General features: G+C 46.7%; 1 protein-coding gene across 2 annotated transcripts in view; it reads left to right on the top strand.

The window, feature by feature from the left end:
- Positions 1 to 8,677: 8,677 nt before the first annotated feature.
- The window catches only part of HIVEP3 (HIVEP zinc finger 3), a 163,071-nt gene continuing 150,120 nt past the window's right edge, over positions 8,678 to 21,628 (top strand). For both annotated transcript variants that reach the window (XM_040337931.1, XM_040337933.1), the window contains exons 1-2: positions 8,678 to 8,953; positions 14,307 to 14,402. The gene's annotated coding sequence lies outside the window, so the exon portion shown is untranslated. The remainder of the gene's footprint in view (positions 8,954 to 14,306; positions 14,403 to 21,628) is intronic.

Below are 21,628 nucleotides of genomic sequence, written 5' to 3' on the forward strand. Positions count from 1 at the left end.
GCCCTAGCCTGCCACTATACTGCCCTAACCTGGCAATATACTGCTCTTATCTGCCACTATACTGTCCTAACCTTCCACTGTACTACCCTACCTAACCTGCCACTATATTGCTCTAACCTGCCACTATACTGCCGTAATCTTAAACAATACCACCCTAATCTGACACAATACTACCCCCTAATGCTGCATACGCACAATGGGATTTTCCGTCGGAAAAACCTTGGATGGTTTTTCCGACGGAATTCCGCTCAAGCTTGGCTTGCATACACAAGGTCACACAAAAGTTCTCTGATCTTTCGACCGTCGAGAAACGTGGTGATGTACAACTCTACGAAGAGCTAAGAAAATTAAGTTCAATGCTTCCGAGCATGCGTCAAATTGTTTCCGAGCATGCGTCGGAATTGCTACAGACGATTGGATTTTCCGAGTTTGAGAACCTGCTCTCAATCTTTTGTTGGCAGAAATTCCGACAGCAAAAGTCAGATGGAGCATACACACGGACAGAATTTCAATTTCCAGTTTCACATCAGACTTTTGCTGTCAGAATTTCTGAACGTGTGTACGGGGCACAATTTGCCACTATACTATCCTAATCTGGCATAATACCACCCTAATTTAGTACTATACCCCCATAATCTGACACAATACTTCCCTAATCTGAAACTATACTGTCCTTCTCTGACACTATACTGATCTTAGCTATGCTTTGTGTAGGGAGGAGGAGCTCTGATGCCTGTGTTCAGGCTGTGTACAGTGCAGGGATGGAAGAAGAAGATCTGCTGAGTGCCCTGCCAGCATTGACCCCTGTCCTCCACCCTGTAAATTGTCCTGCTGAACTCCCACCCTCTGCTGCCCTGACATTTTTTACTGCACCCCCACATGGGACAGGTTAGATCTGGCCCTGGTACACTGCCCTACATCCTATTTACCTCTGTACCCAGCAATACATATTACTGCCCTACATATTACTGACCTCTGTACACTACAATCTACTGACTTCTGTACAATGCCCTAAATACTACTGAGATTTTAGCAGTGGCGTCACTAGGGTTGGTGTCACCTGGTGCGGTAAAATATGGTGTCACCCCCCCCCCCCCCAATAAAAATTTTCAAATATTTTTTACCCTACTGTTTGCTCTCTGTTCTCCTTTCTTCCCCTTTTCTTTCTCTCCCTATCCATCTTTCGTGTTCGTTCTATCCCTTCTTCTTTCTCTCCATTTTTCTTTGTCCCCTCCCCCACCTCTCTTTCTCCAGAACCGGAATTCACATCTCAGGAGCCTATAGGCCAGGGGCGTACCTAGAGCATTTGGCACCCGGGGCGGATCCAATATCTGGCACCCCCCCCCCACACGTTAAAATGTAAAAACACCCCACTATGCCCCCTGCATCCTTCAATATCTTTTTGTTACTACTGTGTACCCCTCTCCACAACTGCACCTCTGGACCACTTTACATTGCACAGCACCCTGCATCACTGGACCCCTTTACATTACACAGCCCCCTGCATCACTGGACCCCTTTACATTACACAGCCCCCTGCATCACTGGACCCCTTTACATCTCACAGCCCCCTGCATCACTGGACCCCTTTACATTACACAGCCCCCTGCATCACTGGACCCCTTTACATTACACAGCCCCCTGCATCACTGGACCCCTTTACATCTCACAGCCCCCTGCATCACTGGACCCCTTTACATTACACAGCCCCCTGCATCACTGGACCACTTTACATTGCACAGCACCCTGCACCACTGGACCCCTTTACATTACACAGCCCCCTGCATCACTGGACCCCTTTACATTACACAGCCCCCTGCATCACTGGACCACTTTACATTGCACAGCACCCTGCATCACTGGACCCCTTTACATTACACAGCCCCCTGCATCACTGGACCCCTTTACATTACACAGCCCCCTGCATCACTGGACCACTTTACATTGCACAGCACCTTGCATCACTGGACCCCTTTACATTACACAGCACCCTGCATCACTAGACCCCTTTACATTACACAGTACCCTGCACCCCTTTACATTACACAGCCCCCTGCATCACTGGACCCCTTTACATTACACAGCCCCCTGCATCACTGGATCCCTTTAAAATTACACAGTACTCTGCATCACTGGACCCCTTTAAAATTACACAGCACCCTGTATCACTGGACCCCTTTACATCTCACAGCCCCCTTCACCTCTGGACCCTTTTACATAACACAGCCCCCTGCACCACTGGACCCCTTTACATCACATAGCCCCCTGCACCTCTGGACCCCTTTACACTACACAGCCCTCTGCACCCCTTTACATTACACAGCACTCTGGACCATTTTACATTACACAGCACCCTGCATCACTGCACCCCTTTTACATTACACAGCCGCCTGCACCTCTGCACCCCTTTACATCACATAGCCCCCTGCACCTCTGGACCCTTTTACACTACACAGCCCTCTGCACCCCTTTACATTACACAGCACCCTGCACCTCTGGACCCTTTTACATTACAAAGCCACCTGCACCTGTGGACCCCTTTACATTACACAGCACCCTGCATCACTGCACCCCTTTTACATTACACAGCACCCTGCATCACTGCACCCCTTTTACATTACACAGCACCCTGCATCACTGCACCCCTTTTACATTACACAGCACCCTGCATCACTGCACCCCTTTTACATTACACAGCACCCTGCATCACTGGACCCCTTTACATTACACAGCACCCTGCATCACTGCACCCCTTTTACATTACACAGCCGCCTGCACCTCTGCACCCCTTTACATCACATAGCCCCCTGCACCTCTGGACCCTTTTACACTACACAGCCCTCTGCACCCCTTTACATTACACAGCACCCTGCACCTCTGGACCCCTTTACATTACACAGCACCCTGCATCACTGCACCCCTTTTACATTACACAGCACCCTGCATCACTGGACCCCTTTACATTACACAGCACCCTGCATCACTGCACCCCTTTTACATTAGACAGCCGCCTGCACCTCTGCACCCCTTTACATCACATAGCCCCCTGCACCTCTGGACCCTTTTACACTACACAGCCCTCTGCACCCCTTTACATTACACAGCACCCTGCACCTCTGGACCCCTTTACATTACACAGCACCCTGCATCACTGGACCCCTTTACATTACACAGCACCCTGCATCACTGGCCCCCTTTACATCTCATAGCCCCCTGCACCTCTGGACCCTTTTACATTACACAACACCCTGCATCACTGCACCCTTTTACATTACACAGCACCCTGCATCACTGGACCCCTTTACATTACACAGCACCCTGCATCACTGCACCCCTTTTACATTACACAGCCGCCTGCACCTCTGCACCCCTTTACATCACATAGCCCCCTGCACCTCTGGACCCTTTTACACTACACAGCCCTCTGCACCCCTTTACATTACACAGCACCCTGCACCTCTGGACCCTTTTACATTACACAGCCACCTGCACCTCTGGACCCCTTTACATTACACAGCACCCTGCATCACTGCACCCCTTTTACATTACACAGCACCCTGCATCACTGGACCCCTTTTACATTACACAGCACCCTGCATCACTGGACCCCTTTTACATTACACAGCACCCTGCATCACTGGACCCCTTTACATTACACAGCACCCTGCATCACTGCACCCCTTTTTTTTTTTTTTAAATCGGGATGGTGTCACCCCTCTAGTGGGTGTCACCCGGTGCGGCCCGCACCCCCCTAGCAACGCCACTGGATTTTAGACTGTATTACATCCTACCAACCTCTGTACACTGCCCTACATATTACTGATCTCTGTACACTGCCCTACATATTACTGATCTCTGTACACTGTCCTACATATTACTGATCTCTGTACACTGCCCTACATATTACTGATCTCTGTACACTGCCCTCGGGGCCGGCGCTAGGCATAGGCGAGTCAGGCGGCTGCCTAGAGCGCCAGAGTAGGGGGAGCGGCAAAATCCGGATCCCCAGCCACTCGCTGGGGATTCCGATCATTAAACTACCTCCTTCACCAGAATTTTTAAAAACCTATGCAATGCCTTATGGCGCCAGCCGCCAGGCTAGGAGGCGGTTTGCGCCGTGAAGACATCACCTTCATCACGATATTCCCAGCCTGCAGCGCCGTAGATGAGGGGAGAGAGCTGGAACAGCAGCTGGCCGGGAATAGCGTGATTAAGGTGATGTCTTGATGATGATTGATGGTGGAAGTTGAACCGGTGTTGTGTCGAAGTTGGTTTCCCCAAGACACAACACCGGCCAGGGCTGGTGAGATGATAGATGGAAGCCCTGCATGCAAGCCGCGATGTCCGATGCACCCCCTCCTCCTGGTCGCTCGGGGTCGGGATCTGTTGTCAGAGGAGACAGACTGGCAGCAGCTCCGTTCTCCCTCAGAAAATGCTTAACCCCCGCTGGCTCAGGTACACAATAGAAGAAAAGGCAGGACACTCAGTGCTGCAGCCTGCACACTGTCACAAGAAATTATAAAATGTACTCTGCTGTGCTGTCAAGTTTACATTGTGTACAGAGGGGGGGGGAACTGGTTTGTGTGTGTGTGTGAGGGGGGGGCAGATATGTGTGTGTAGGGGGGGGTACAGAGTGGGAACTTGTGTGGGGAGGCAGATTGTGTGTGTGTGGTACAGAGTGGGAACTGGTGTGGGCGGAGACAGGTGTGTCTGGGGGGGGGGTACAGATTGGGACCTGGTGTGTGTGGGGGGGGGGGCAGGTGTGTGTGTGTGGGGGTACAGAGTGGGGACTGGGGGGGGACAGAGTGAGAACTGCTGTGGGGGGGCAGATGTGCTTGGGGGTACAGAGTGGGAACTGGAGGGGGAACAGAGTGCGAACTGGTGTGGGGGGGGACATATGTGTGTGTGTGTGTGTGGTACAGAGTGGGAACTGGTGTAGGCGGAGACAGGTGTGTGTGTGGGGGGGGGTACAGAGTGGGACCTGGTGTGTGTGGGGGGGACAGGTGTGTGGGGGGGGACAGAGTGGGGACTGGGGGGGACAGAGTGGGAACTTCTGTGGGGGGGGGCAGATGTGCATGGGGGTACAGATTGGGAACTTGAGGGGGGACAGAGTGGGAACTGGTGTGGGGGGGACATATGTGTGTGTGTGTGTGGAGGGGTACAGAGTGGGAACTGGTGTGGGGGGCAGATGTGCAGAGGGGTACAGAGTGGGAACTGGTGTGGGGGGGGGTACAGAGTGGGAACTGGTGTGGGGGGCAGATGTGCAGAGGGGTACAGAGTGGGAACTGGTGTGTGGGGGGGGTACAAAGTGGGAACTGGGGGGGCAGAGTGGGAACTGGTGTGGGGGGGGGGCAGATGTGTGGGGGAAACATATGTGCAGGGAGGTACAGAGTGGGAACTGGTGTGTATGTGGGGGGGGGGGACAGATGTGCAGGTGGGTGAACAGATGTGTGTGTTAGGGGGGCGTTACAAAGGGGAACTGATTGGGTGGGGGAAGGTACAGATGTGCAGGGGGTACATATAGTAACTGATGTGTGTGTGTGGGGGGGGGGGGTTACAAAGAGGAACTGATTGGGTGGGGGAAGGTACAGATGTGCAGGGGGTACATATAGGAACTGATGTGTGGGGGGGGGTTAAGGGGAACAAAGGTGGGGGGTGCAGAGGGGTACAGGCGTTCAGGATGATACAGTGATGGGGTGATCTGAGGTGTAAAGGTGGAAGAATTGTGGTGATCTGAGACCTAAAAATACAGGAATTGGGGTGATTTGAGGTGTGGAGGTTCAAATCCAGTTTTGTAAAAAAAATTAAAATAAATGCAGATCTTTTTGCAGGTCAAAAAATTTGCATTTTTTATTGTTTTTTTTCTAGGAGCATAGCATTGTCAGTGTATCTGTCGCTCGTACAGACTGGCAGTTACACAGTTGGCCTCTCTGTATACTGCTCTAATCTGTGGACCACGGCTGGCATGAGGAAGTGAGCCAATGCCATCCTCTAGTTGTCTTTTGGCCGGGTCCAGAGGCACATGTGCAGGCATGTGGACCACAGCAGAAGAAATAGGTGAAGAGGCACCGCAAAAATCTCAGTGAGGGGTGGAGCGAATGGCACAGGGGGGGAGGGGGGGCGTCAAAATGAGGCTTCGCCTAGGGTGTCAAAAATCCTTGCACCAGCCCTGACTGCCCTACATATTACTGATCTCTGTACACTGCCCTACATATTACTGATCTCTGTACACTGCCCTACATATTTCTGATTTCTGTACACTACTCTACATATTTCTTATCTCTGTACACTACTCTACATATTACTGACCTCTGTACACTGCCCTGCGATAAAATGCACTAAAAATGTGTGGTAGAAAAAAAGCTCAGAAAAGCCGTGGGAGCTCATTTTGCGCATTTGTAGTGTGTAGGGCTACCCATTCAAGTCTGCTTTATGTGCGCCATGTGAAAAATGTGGGTGGGAACACAAACTCTTGCTACGCCTGTACACTACATATTACTGATCTCTGTACACTGCCCTACATATTATTGACCTCTGTACACTGCCCTACATATTTCTGACCTCTGTACACTGCCCTACATATTACTGATCTCTGTACACTGCCCTACATATTATTGACCTCTGTACACTGCCCTACATATTTCTGACCTCTGTACACTGCCCTACATATTTCTGATCTCTGTACACTGCCCTACATATTATTGACCTCTGTACACTGCCCTACATATGTCTGACCTCTGTACACTGCCCTACATATGTCTGACCTCTGTACACTGTCCTACATATTTCTGATCTCTGTACACTGCCCTACATATTTCTGATCTCTGTACACTGCCCTACATATTATTGACCTCTGTACACTGCCCTACATATTATTGACCTCTGTACACTGCCCTACATATGTCTGACCTCTGTACACTGCCCTACATATGTCTGACCTCTGTACACTGCCCTACATATTTCTGATCTCTGTACACTGCCCTACATATAACTGACCTCTGAACACTGCCCTGCGATAAAATGCGCTAAAAACGTGTGGTAGAAAAAAAGCTCAGAAAAGCAGTGGGAGCTCATTTTGCGCCTTTGTAGTGTGTAGGGCTACCCATTCAAGTCTGCATGTGAAAAATGTGGGTGGGAACACAAACTCTTGCTACGCCTGTACACTACATATTACTGATCTCTGTACACTGCCCTACATATTATTGACCTCTGTACACTGCCCTACATATTTCTGATCTCTGTACACTGCCCTACATATTTCTGATCTCTGTACACTGCCCTATATATTTCTGACCTCTGTACACTGCCCTACATATAACTGACCTCTGTACACTGCCCTACATATTTCTGACCTCTGTACACTGCCCTACATATTTCTGACCTCTGTACACTGCCCTACATATAACTGACCTCTGTACACTGCCCTACATATTTCTGACCTCTGTACACTGCCCTACATATTTCTGACCTCTGTACACTGCCCTACATATATCTGACCTCTGTACACTGCCCTACATATGTCTGACCTCTGTACACTGCCCTACATATTTCTGATCTCTGTACACTGCCCTACGTATTTCTGATCTCTGTACACTGCCCTATATATTTCTGATCTCTGTACACTGCCCTACATATTTCTGACCTCTGTACACTGCCCTACATATTTCTGACCTCTGTACACTGCCCTACATATATCTGATCTCTGTACACTGCCCTACATATGTCTGACCTCTGTACACTGCCCTACATATTTCTGATCTCTGTACACTGCCCTACATATTATTGACCTCTGTACACTGCCCTACATATATCTGATCTCTGTACACTGCCCTACATATTTCTGACCTCTGTACACTGCCCTACATATATCTGATCTCTGTACACTGCCCTATATATTTCTGACCTCTGTACACTGCCCTACATATAACTGACCTCTGTACACTGCCCTACATATTTCTGACCTCTGTACACTGCCCTACATATATCTGATCTCTGTACACTGCCCTATATATTTCTGACCTCTGTACACTGCCCTACATATAACTGACCTCTGTACACTGCCCTGCGATAAAATACGCAAAAAATGCGTGGTATAAAAAAAAGCTCCTTTGGCGCATTTGTAGTGTGTAGGGCTGCGCATTTAAGTCTGCTTTATGTGCGCCATGCAAAAAACATGGGTGGGAACACAAACTCTTACTACGCCTAGCGTGATTGGGGTCTCAATGCTACCGCAAGCACGACGCACGTTTTTGGCCTTTTCCTGAAATGCGCAGCTATGAATTGAACCTAAAATTATGACTCATTTCCCTTTAAGTGGCTACGAAGAGGGCACAGGAGATCAGCAGCACCGGACTGCAGAAATATGAAGAGTCTGGATGGTGCAGGTACATCCCCTTCCATCCTATAGCACATAAGCTGCCTGCTTGTCATCCTCAGCCTGTAGTGTCCATAGCTCCTCCGGTAGTCGTACCACTTTTAGCAGTGACCGGGGACTGACTTCTTATCCCCCTCCCGTAATGAGCGCGCCCCAGCCTCCACAAGCCGAGCCTGCAGCTGAGCGCTGCCATCTCTCCGGTGGGCGGGTCCCAGCCGCTGTCAGTATCTCAGGCGCGTCCAAGTGATGACAGCGGACAGCAACTCTCTACTTACTACGTTCTTTCCAAGCGCCTTTCTTCTTCTAGCCGCCCCGCCCCTTTCTTTTCACGCCTCTTTAGTGGGCGCGGCCAGGTTCTGGCTGACAGCGGCTGAAGGCGGGCTGTACCACTTCCCCTTCGCAGGGGTTATTTGTGTCGGTTTGTGGTGGCCGGGACCAAAAGCGTGAATTGGGGATGTGAGGAGAAGACATGCCAGCCCCGTCTCCCCCCAGCTCCTGCCACCGGGGCTGCCTGGGATACGACGGCTGCAGAGCTATGACGTCACCGAGCTGCAGCTGGGAGGTATGACAGCATTTGCGGTGAGTGGAGCCTGACAGGGCCTCTTTTTTATTGGGGGGGGGGGGGGCATGTTTCTTTGTGCTGTGTCCTGTGTCTATGAGGTGTGTGTTACTACACAAATGACAGCCAATGTTGTTATTGTCATCACACCTCAGCCTGTGCATACAGCACATGGTGACACCAAACCTTTCCAACACACTTCCTTACAATTGTCTTCTTCTAGCAACCACAGTGACAATTCATGGAGGGAACAAATCATTACATTGGTAAAACTTAAAGGCCAACTCCGGGCAAAAACTGACACCCCCCCCCCCCCCCCTGTAATCCATCATTTAAGTCTACTTCCCATTTCCTTCTGTGGGGACCGCCAGTCCAAAGTGCAGGTTATCCTCCATCATCTGGTCCCCTCGTGATGACATCACCCCTCCTCTGGATCCTGCAGGGATTCTGGCGCTGGACAGCCAATAGGAAGTGAGTGCCCACAACATCACAGTGCCCAAAAGAAGGGCCCTGCATCATGTAAACAGAAGACTTGAGGCCGGGGGTCTGAATGTCATGTGACCGCAGGTTTTGGTAATTAGGAAGCTTAGCAAGTAGTGTTGTTGTTTTTTCTCATTCCAGCATTTAGATAGACTTGCAGGGGTGGGCAAATGTAGCCCCCCAATTCTAGAACCTGGGTGCAAAACCTGTGCCCCCCCTAGCTGTTTCAGAACTACAAGTCCCATGAGGCCTTGCAAGGCTGACAGTTACAAGCATGACTCCCAAAGTCAGAGGCATGATGGGACTTATAGTTCCACAACAGCTGGAGGGCCACATGCTGAGCACACACGTAGAACTACAAGTCCCATCCTGCCTCTGGGAGTAACTGTCAGTTTTCCCATCCTGCCTCTGGGAGTCATGCTTGTAACGGTCATTAACCACTTAAGACCCGGACAAAAATGCAGGTAAAAGACCAGGCCCCTTTTTGCGATTCGGCACTGCTTCGCTTTAACTGAAATTGCGACGTGGCTCCCAATCAAAATTGGCGTCCTTTTTTCCCGATAAATAGAGCTTTGTTTTGGTGGTATTTGATCACCTCTGCGGTTTTTATTTTTTGCGCTATAAACAAAAATAGAGCGACAATTTTGACAAAATGCAATATTTTTTACTTTTTGCTACAATAAATATCCCCCAAAAACATATATATAAAAAAAAAAATTTCCCTCAGTTTTGGCCGATACGTATTCTTCTACCTTTTTTTGGAAAAAAAATCGCAATAAGCGTTTATCGATTGGTTTGCGCAAAATTTATAACGTTTACAAAATAGGGGATAGTTTTATTGCATTTTTATTAATTCTTTTTTTTTTTTACTACTAATGGCGGCGATCAGCGATTTTTTTTCGTGACTGCGGACAATTTTGACACATTTTTGGGACCATTGTCATTTTCACAGCAAAAAATGCATTTAAAATGCATTTTTTATTGTGAAAATGACAGTTGCAGTTTGGGAGTTAACCACAATGGGGCGAAGGGGTTATGTGTTCCCTGAAGTGTGTTTACAACTGTAGGGGGGTGTGGCTGTAGGTCTGACGTCATTGATTGTGCGTCCCTATATTAGGGAACACACAATCGATGACAGCGCCACAGTGAAGAACGGGGAAGCCGTGTTTACATGTGGCTCTCCTCGTTCTTCAGCTCCGGGGACCGATCGCGGGACTGTAGCGGCGATCGGGTCCGCGAGTCCCGCGGCCGAGGTCACAGAGCTTTGGACCGGGTCGCGGTTGCGCGCCCACAACCCACCGCTGGGCTTTATACAATCACGTACAGGTACGTGATTGTGCCCAGCGGTGCTATTCTGCTGACGTATATCGTCGTTAGGCGGTCCTTAAGTGGTTAAAGTGATTGTAAGGCTTCAGTTTTATTTTTTTTAAATAACAAACATGTCATATTTACCTCCACTGTGCAGCTCGTTTTGCACAGAGTGGCCCCAATCATCCTGTTCTGGGGTCCTCTGGCGGCTCCTCCTCTTTTCAGATAACCCCCCTAGGGGGAGTCGACCCTGGCGCCCGCATCATTGAATTTGATTGACAGCAGCAGGAGCCAATGGCTTCGCTGCTATCAATCTACCCAGTCAAGAGCCGAGAACCCCGGGCAAAGGAAGAGCGCGTCTCTGCCGGATGAAATTCCCGGACCACTGCCAGGTATTTTTTCACCTTAATGCATAGGATGCATTAAAGGGGTTGTAAAGGTAATTTTTTTTTCCACCTTAATGCATTAAGATGAAAAAACATCAGATGATAAAGGCCCCCAGCCCCCGTTTTACCTACCTGACCCTTCGAAAGTCCCGCGCTCGCCCCCGTCATCCTCCTCCAGACGAAGCCCGGCCATTGATTGGCTGCAATGGATGGATTGAAAGTGGCGCAGCCATTGGGGCGGCGGGGCCGAGTGATACAGCGGTTGCCATAGGCGCCGCTGTATCACGGTAGTGCGCCCGCAACAGCTACACACCATGCAAGCTCGCATGTCTGTGTGTAGTTGTTTGCGGGGAGGAGCCGCGACAGCCGCAGAGGGACCCCAGAAGACCAGGATGGGGGCCACTCTGTGCAAAACGAACTGCACAGTGGAGGTAAGTAGAACATGTTTGTTATTAAAAAAAAAATAAAAAAATTCCTTTACGCCCTGGTTCACACTGGGTACGATTTGAAACGATTTGAGATGCGATTTGACATGTCAAATCGCATCTCAAATCAGCGGCAATTGTCGGCAATGGCACTGTCCTAATCAGTGCGACGCCGCATCTGCGATTTCAAAAAGTAGTTCCTGTACTACTTTTTGAGATTTCGGGCCGCGATTTACATTAAATTGCTGCCGAAATCGCGGAAAATCGTGGCCGCGAAATCGCGGTAAAATCGCGCATTTTACCGCAATTTTGAATTCGCAGCAGTGTGAACCTAGGCTACAACTCCTTTTTAAGGTGAAAAAAACATGAGGGTTTACAACCCCTTTAAGGATGGGCTCAGGCAGGTTCGCAACCACATGTGCAGAGCTCGCCAGGAAGTCGGCACTGCACAGCGCTAATCACAGGCAGTGAGACATTTCCGGATCTCTGCAGCTGCGTATTGGGAAATGTCTCACTGCCTGCGAGCCCATCCTTACCTGTCAGTCCTGTAACTGTCAGTCTTACAATGACTCGTGGGACATGTCGTTTCCAACAGCCAGAAGGTAGCACTGCATGATTCATCGTTAAAAAATTGTGAACTCGATTCAACCCTCCCCCCTCACGATTTTAAAGAGGAAGTAAACCCTGATAGGTTTTACTTCCCCTTTTTCTCCTGCAAAGTAAATGCATTATAGGCTAGTATGCATCGCATATTAGCCCATTATGTGGCATTTATCTGGCCCGCTGGTGGCCGCATCCATCTTTGCCCCTCTTCTTTCCGGGGCCACGGACTCCGGCTCTGTGACTGTCTGACGTCACTCCCACGCATTGATTGGATAGATTGATAGCAGTGCAGCCATTGGCTCCCGCAGCTGTCAATCAAATCCAATGATGCGGGTCCCGGGGGGCGCGGCAGAGTCATACATTCGGCAGCTATGGACACCGAATGAATGACTCGGGAGTGTGCCCGCAAGGTAACCCCCTCGGCAGAGCGCTTCCCAGAGGGAGTTACCTAATGCTGGGAGGAGCCACGAGAGCCGCCGCGGGACCCCAGAAGAGGACGATCGGGGGCCACTCTGTGCAAAATGAACTGCACAGTGGAGGTAAGTATAACATGTTTGTTATTTAAAAAAACAAAACAAAAAAACTAACCTTTAGTATCACTTTAACACCCCAGATATGTATAAACATTCTGCCTCGAGTTCCTCTTTAAAACAACTTAGTTTGCTTACATTGCAATCATATAACCAATTTATCTAACAGCGGTCGTTGATGCTCTGCACTTGCTGACATTTGCAGTTTCTAGGCCTCGGGGGACAGATGTTATCCGTAATCACCTTCAGTCCTGATGCTTCCAACTAATAGACCATGTTTGGAAAGGAATATGATCGCAAGATCTGTCAGACTAGCCTTTAAATGAGACTCGTCAGAAAGGTACAGTGTTGTTAAAAACTTCATCTGGACGGCAAGGAACGATTTTGTGAGACAGCCAGAGATTTAAGACCAGCGCAACATTGTGACAATCTTATTATAGAGTCTAGGGAAGCACTATCGCGTCTTCTGCATGTAGATTCTTAACCACCAATCCTTAAGGCTCAGGTTACAGTTGGACGTTCCTAAGTCTTGAAAGACCTCTTGGCAGGTGCTTTGCCGTACGCCAGTAGTTCTCAACTCCTGTCCTCAGGACTCGCTAACAGGCCAGGTTTGCAAGATAACTGAAATACATCAAAAGTGATATAATTTGCTGCTCAGTGATTGCAGTATACTAGTCTGCATCTCCGCAAGGTAATACTTAAAAACTGGGGCCCAGATTCTCATAGATCGGCGTATCTTTGTGCGGGCGTAACGTATCCTATTTACATTACGCCTCCACAACTTAGACGGGCAAGTGCAGTATTCTCAAAGCACTTGCTCCGTAAGTTGCGGCGGCGTAGTGTACATAGGCCGGCGTAAGCCCGCTTAATTCAAATTTGGAAGATGTGGGCGTGTGTTATGTAAATGTTATGTGATCCCACGTAAATAACGCTTTTTACAAACGGCGCATTCGCCGTCCGTGGACATATACCAGTGTGCATTGCTCCAAAGTACGCTGCAAGGACGTATTGGTTTCGACGTGAATGTAAATGACGTCCAGCCCCTTTTGCGAACGACTTACGCAAACGGCGTAAGATTTTCAAAATTCGACGTGGGAACGACGTCCATACTTAACATTGTTACGCCGCATGTACGCCTCATATAGCAGGGGTAACTTTACACCGGGAAAAGCCTAACGTAAACGGCGTATCTCTACTGCGTCGGCCGAGCGTACGTTCGTGAATTCGCATATCTAGCTGATTTACATATTTCTAGGCGTAAATCAGCATACACGCCCCTAGCGGCCAGCGTTAATATGCAGTTAAGATCCGATGGCGTAAGAGACTTACTCCGGTCGGATCTAATAGAAATCTATGCGTAACTGATTCTAAGAATCAGGCGCATAGATACGACGGCTCAGACTTGGAGATATGACGGCGTATCTGGAGATACGCCGTCGTATCTCCTTTGAGAATCTGGGCCTGGCTTGTTAGTGGGTCCTGAGGACAGGAGTTCAGAAACACTACCTTACACTATCTAGGGTTTAATTCCCAGAGAAAAAGGATACAGGTCTTGATTATAGCAAACAACTATTGAATGTTTTTTTTATTTTTTTTTCCTACAGAGTTTATAATTTTATTTTATTGATCAATCCCCGACAGGTCCAGGAAAGGCTGTCTGGCTTGCACAGGTCTGAACTCTTGGAATTGTTTAAAAATTATAGCCTTGCTGACACATAGAGGGAATATAATGGTAAGGTAAGTGGCTTCCACCTACTCTTCTCCCTTTTAACTTTGCCATTATAGGATTGATCAACAAATATATGTGTTTTACCAAATCTGTTATACTCCAGCTTATGCCTTGTGCTTAGTTTAATCATGATTTTATTTTATCCCAAATTTTCCTGCATTCCAGTTTTAGCACCCTCTACCCAGTTGAACATTTATGTCGTGTACACACGATCGTTTTTTCTGATGAAAAATGTCAGATGGACTTTTTTCCATCGGTGTAAAAAAATATAACGATAGGAAATTCTGATAGTCTGTGTGGAATTCCACGCATGCTCAATATCAAGTCGAAGCATGCTCAGAAGCATTGAACTTAATTTTTCTCAGCCCGTCGTAGTGTTTTACGTCACCGCGTTTAGGACGGTCGCAATTGAGTCTGATAGTGTGTAGGCAAGACTGATGAAAGTCAGCTGCATCGGCATTCCAATGGAAAATTCCATCAGATTTTATTTCATCGTAAATCCGATCATGTGTACGCGGCATAAAAGTGGTTGCAAACTTCAGGCATTAATGTGAACAAAGAATCTCCTATAGTGTGTACTTGTCTCAATCCAGACACAAGGTGCAGGCGCCGGCATTGTAAGTTAAGGGAAACTGGCAGTGAAGCTTTTAGGATTCACAGCCAGTTGCCTAATGCACATGCCCCAATCGCTCTGCACTTTCTGAAGGGTCTCGCCGTCTTCTGGGACCTGTGGGTGTCCCAGGGGGGAAGGAGGAGGGACTCAAAATGTTGTAGATCGGCGATCCTACCTGGAGGTGGAAGCGGGTGGAAACAAGCTTGGCTTCCTCTTTTGGGTGGAGCTCTGCTTTAAATTGAAGAACTACAAAGCCAGTTTCCTACCCTAGATAAGTCTGTCCAAAAAGGCGTAAGAAATCCAATTATAGGACAGATATAAGCCATCCAATATCTAATATATCCAATAGGGTTCCTTATCCCCAAAAAGCTAGATACTTGCTTTTAGAGACCTCACTGGTCCTCACAATATCAGCGGTCCTGCTTCATTGTTTGCAGCATACCACAACACCCAGTAGCCTAATCATTGGCATCTATAGTAACCCCCCCAGCATTGGTTTCTGTGGCCAAAATCAGACGGCTTAGTTGACAAATGTGATTCAGCTTGAAGAATGAAACTGATGTCTGTTATCCGGTATTGAAGTGAATTTTGAGATTAACTGACATTGGGGTACATTCACTAAGAGAAAGGAGTTATTTTATTAGTGTTTGTTATTTTATCACGGAATGTCTCTCAATAATGTTCAGTTCGAATACATAAATGTTGCATTGCTGTGGAATTGTAGGAATGTTTAGAGTTTTCCTGTCATAATATCGTGTGACTTGGCCCATCCTTCTTCCATAAAAATGAGGCAAAACTAAACCCTCCTATAGTTTTCAGCCAAGGAAGCTGCCATCTTGGCCTCTGTTCGATCTTCAACTTTTATGATGCTGCACATGTAATCAGTTATGACACCATCCATTTGATGGTTTGACAGTTTGGTTGAGAGCACAAGCAACATGACAGCTACATTCCTGGCACTTGCTGGGAATATAACTATTTTTAGAAACTGTTAAATCGATGGGGTTTTATTTCTGCTTTTAAGCATTCACACGTTTACATACAGGTAAGCCTATAATAAGGCTTACCTGAAGGTAAGATTAATATCTCCTAAACCTGTACGTCAGCGGCGCATGCGCTCCGAAGGTCCGGCAGATGCTGCTGGAAAATCAGAGCTTCTTGCCAGAAAGAGCCACAAGTGAAGTCATCGCAGCTCCGGCACTCAGCGATGGAGCCGCAAACCTGGAAAAAACGCAGAGGGAGCGTGTCGGCTCCCTCATCAGTGCATACTAGCTCATTATGCCTTTGCCTTACAGGTGTTTGTATTCCCGAAAAAAAGTGGAATAGATTTCCAGTGCCCTTTGGGTGACTTGGCACTGAAATCTATTCTCCTACATCCTAGCAGGTGAAGGGAATGGAAGCATGGGATTCTAAATGCACCGCTCAAAAAAAGGAACACTTTTGAATCAGAACTCCTAGGATATTGATCTGGTCAGTTAAGTAGCAGAGGGGGAGGGGTGTATACAGAGGGGGTTGTTCATCAGTTTCAGCTGCTTTGCTGTTAATTGACATTAACAGGCCCACTAGATGGGCAACAGTGATGACGACCTCCAAAACAGGAATGGTTTTTCAGGTGGAGGTGTCTGACATTTTTTTCCCCTACTTTTCTTTTCTGACTGTTTTTCACTAGTTTTGCATTTGGCTAGGGTCAGTGTCACTACTGGTAGCACGAGGCGATACTTGGACCCTATAAAGGTTGCACAGACAGTCCAACTCCCCCAGGATGGCACATCAATACGTTTCATTGCCAGAAGGTTTGCCGTGTCTCCCAGCACAGTCTCAAGAGCATGGAGGAGATTCCAGGAGACAGGCAGTTACTCTTGGATTGCCTTTTGTAAATAACCCCCCATATGTATTTTCTTGGTCTCTACTGTTGTTAATTGCTCTATTAAATTTATTTGAGAAAGGGAGATGTTACAATCAACAACTGGTTGTTGAAAGGCTAGTACGATAGATCTGCACTTTGAAAATATATTGTTGCTTGAGCAGCTTTGTTGAATAACACTGATGGTCATATGATGATCTTATATTTTGAATAAAGATACCCATCAACATGATGGAAATCATCTGAGAAAACATCTATTGTCTGTGGACTCCTTGCAGGACTACTGACTATCTGTTAATAACTGTATAAGCAGTTTAGAAAGTTTGTCCTGACCACTGTTGCCCCCCCCCCCCCCATCAATAATTGTTTAAAATGTCTTATGTTTGTGGCAGTGGTAACACCACCAACACCTCTGGAGCATGAGGGCAGTCCACTCATATATACGAATCTGAATACCACTGGAGGTCTTTGGGCGCTTTTGGCATTTAAATGTAAATTGTATCTAGATAGTTTAGAATGGGTTTGGACGCTGAATGCCCAGATAAATGTGTAAGGACAAATTTAGAAAAACGTATATTCCTGACGCTCGTGTCTTGTATTCATCTGCGTAGATGTGACTTGCGTGTAGTGATCAGAGTAGGTGGAAAGATGCTTCAGAGAATGAGGTTGTTAAATGTCAACTGAAGTACATTTTGAAGTACCAAGAACTGCTAAACAGTTGGTTTTCACTCTTTAAAAGGGATGTCAAGGTACATTTTCCCCCTAAATAGCTTCCTTTACCTTTTAGTGCAGTCCTCCTTCACTTACCTCATCCTTCCATTTTTGCTTTTAAATGTCCTTATTTCTTCTGAGAAATCCTCACTTCCTGTTCTTCTGTCTGTAACTACACACAGTAATGTGAGGCTTTCTCCCTGGTGTGGAGTGTCATGCTCGCCCCCTCCCTTGGACTACAGGAGAGTCAGGACGCCCAATAACACACAGCTCCTTTCTATCTGCAACGTAGAGAGCGTGCTGACTCTCCTGTAGTCCGAGGGAGGGGGCGAGCACGACACTCCACACCAGGGAGAAAGCCTTGCATTACTGTGTGGAGTTACAGACAGAAGAACAGGAAGTGAGGATTTCTCAGAAGAAATAAGGACATTTAAAAGCAAAATCGAAGGATGAGGTAAGTGAAGGAGGACTGCACTAAGGTAAAGGAAGCTATTTAGGATTTTTTTTTATTTTTTACCTTTTACAACCCCTTTAAGTGATTTCTAGACCTAATTTTTATTTAATTTTTTACTTTAACCCTTTCACGCCGAGCGTACGCATATATGCGTCCTCGGCTTTCAGGGGTTGTACCGGGATGATGCCTGCAGCCGCAGGCATCATCCCGGTACCGTTGTTTAGAGCGGGCGATCGGCTTTCCAAACATAACAACCGATGCGGCTAAAAGCCGCTCGGTTGTTATGCCGGAGGAGCGGGAGGGGACATCCCCCCCCTCCCGCCGCCTCTCGCCGCTCTGACCGGGCCTCCCGTCCCACCGGGAGACCCGATCCACGATCCGGCGCCTCCAGCGTCTCGGCGCGCTCTGAAACAAAGCCGTAAACGGCTTTGATTCAGTGTGCGCATTGAAACCACGGAAGCGGCGTCATGACGTCACTTCCGGGTTTCTCGGCTGCCAATGGCGCCGGATTTAAAAAAGTACACAGTATTCAGAATCGCCGTTTTCGGCGATCTGAATACTTTGAAGTGCAAAGGAGGGCTCGGAGGTCTTTTAGACCCCGATCCCTCCATAAAGAGTACCTGTCACGACCTATTGCTGTCACAAGGGATGTTTACATTCCTTGTGACAGCAATAAAAGTGATCAAAATGTAAAAAAAAAAAAAAAAAAAGAAATGTAATATTAGAAAAAATAAATAAATAAATAAGAAAACAAAAAAAAAAATTTTTTAAAGCGCCCCCCTCCCCGCGAGCTTGCGCAGCAAAGAAAGCGCATACGGAAGTCGCGCCCGCATATGAAAACGGTGTTCAAATAACACATGTGAGGTATCGCCGCGATCGTAAGAGCGAGAGCAATAATTATAGCACTAGGCCTACTCTGTAACTCTAACCTGGTAACCGTAAAAAAAGTTTAAAGCGTCGCCTATGGAGATTTTTAGTTACCGTAGTTTGTCGCCAATTTCACGAGTGCGTGCAATTATAAAGCGTGTCATGCTTGGTATCTATTTACTCGGCATAACATCATCTTTCACATTATGCAAAAAAATTGGGCTAATTTTACTTTTTCATTTTTTTAAAATTCATGAAAGTAAATTTTTCCCAAAAAGTTGTGTTTAAAACACCGCCGCACAAATACCGTATGACATAAAATATTGCAACAATCGCCATTTTATTCTCTAGATTCTCTGCTAAAAATATATATATAATGTTTGGGGGTTCTAAGTAATTTTCTAGCCAAAAATATGGATTTTAACTTGTAAACACCAAATGTCATACATAGGCATAGGCATGAAAGGGTTAAAATAACAAATATTTCATACTTACCAGCTCTGTGCAGTGGTTTTTCACAGAGCTGCACCTATCCTCTTCTTCTCGTGTCCCCCGGCAGCACTCCTGGCTCCTCCCTCCTGCTTGCTATGGGGGCACATGAGCTCCCAGTACTGTGGTTATCAGGAAACAGACAACCAGGAAGTGTGGAGATCAGAGAAGAATTACAGCAATTTGAGAGCAAAAACGAACAATGAGGACATGAAAACGGCACTGCATTAAGGTAAAGGAAGCTATTAAGATAAAAAATAAAATTTCCTTTACAAACCCTTTAATTTAGAGAATGCATTAGGTAAAAACACATTCTGCCTTTAAAATGACTTGTACCATTATCTATGCTGAATGGTCTATGATGAAATGGTCCACAACTATGTACAGCCAGTGTGGACAGTAACCCATTGTTTCGAAAGGAAGCTTACATGTGAAGAGACATACATGTGAGCTTAATATTCATCCTAGTTATCCTAGTCTGTATTGACCCCGATCAAGGTTTGTAATTGGAGAATAGGTAATAAGGTAAGATCTCATCATACAGCACGTGTTGTTTGTTTTTTTATCTTTGGACAGAGGATTAGTTTGGCCTACTCTTGTTTCCGAAAGTACAAATACCAAAACCAAATATAGACCGTTTCAGTGCAATTGAAATACAATAACTGTGCTTATGAATTGAATTATACCCATCATTTGTATGTATAAAGAAGAGTTTGGTGTAAGCCTTTACCTTACTTACGCTAGTTGTTTTGACTGCAGAATGTGTGCTCTATATTCTCATGTCATGTCTGGCCTTGTAAAATCCTTAATGGATTTGCTTGCTTATTAGCACCAAAGTAGATTAACTGAGAGTGGACTGTTTACAAGGGACGAAAAAGAGATGCTACCTTCATGGAGCTTAAGAACCCTAGTGTGCTTTCAGTGAAACTGAGCAGACGTCTTTGAGTGTCTATTTGGCTGTGATCTATTTCGTATAATGGAAAGTTACATCATTGTTTTCTGTTTGGTTTAAAATAACCACTATACCTAGTAAATAGCTTATCAAAATCTGTAGGATGAATTTTAAAGGGGTTGTGAAGGTACAATTTTTTTTTCCCCTTAATAACTTCCTTTACCTCAGTGCAGTCCTCCTTCACTTACGTCATCCTTCGATTTTGCTTTTAAATGTCCTTATTTCTTCTGAGAAATCCTCACTTCCTGTTCTTCTGTCTGTAACTACACACGGTAATGTGAGGCTTTCTCCCTGGTGTGGAGTGACGTGCTCGGCCCCTCCCTTGGACTACAGGAGAGTCAGGACGCCCACTAACACACAGCTTCTTTATCTGCAAAGTAGAGAGCGTCCTGACTCTCTTGTAGTCCAAGGGAGGGGGTGAGCGCAACACTCCACACCAGGGACAAAGCCTCGCATTACTGTGTGGAGTTACAGACAGAAGAACAGGAAGTGAGGAATTCTCAGAAGAAATAAGGACATTTAAAAGCAAAATCGAAGGAGGACTGCACTGAGGTAAAGGAAGCTATTTAGGGAAAAAAAATTGTACCTTTACAACCCCTTTTTAAGTATTGCTTGAAGTAAAGTGGTGACCTCTATCAAAACCTTGTGTTTGGATGTCTTTCAGTTGTGCAAAGGATTAGCATCGGTAATACTTCAAGACAGAATATTTAAAGGTGGGCCTAAATAGGCAGAAATATCAATTCACACTCGCATTGTAGTCAGATCTCTGTGGTTGTGGTAAAATGAACAGCCATATTTACTTAACCTCACAAGTTACTAACGTATGCACGTGTATGTGTGGAGATACAGTATCTCACAAAAGTGAGTACACCCCTCACCCCTAAAGCGGGGTTCCAACCACAATTAGCATTTTTTAAATGTATGTCCTTTCATCATGCGTTTTTATAATATAAATCCGGTCACTTACTATTTTCCAATCCGCCGCCGCTCCGCATAGTTATTCAAAAAAGATAGTTTTATAAACTATGTCCACACCGTTGTCATTTTGCTTGTGGGCATTGTGAAGCCCACAAGCACTTCCTGGAAGTCTTGTATGGGGAGTGATAATTGGGTAGCACACTGCATCCTGGGAAATGATGGCACACATTTCCCAGGAGCATTAGAGGGAGATGATGTCAGAATCCTAGGTGATTCCAAAGGCAGATTTTGTGGGACCGCATAGCAACAGGCATTTCCAGATGATTACATTTTATTTATTTTTTTCATTTTTAGGTCTAATGAGCA

This window comes from Rana temporaria, chromosome 2, assembly GCF_905171775.1.
Source record: "Rana temporaria chromosome 2, aRanTem1.1, whole genome shotgun sequence".
Lineage (NCBI taxonomy): Eukaryota > Metazoa > Chordata > Amphibia > Anura > Ranidae > Rana > Rana temporaria.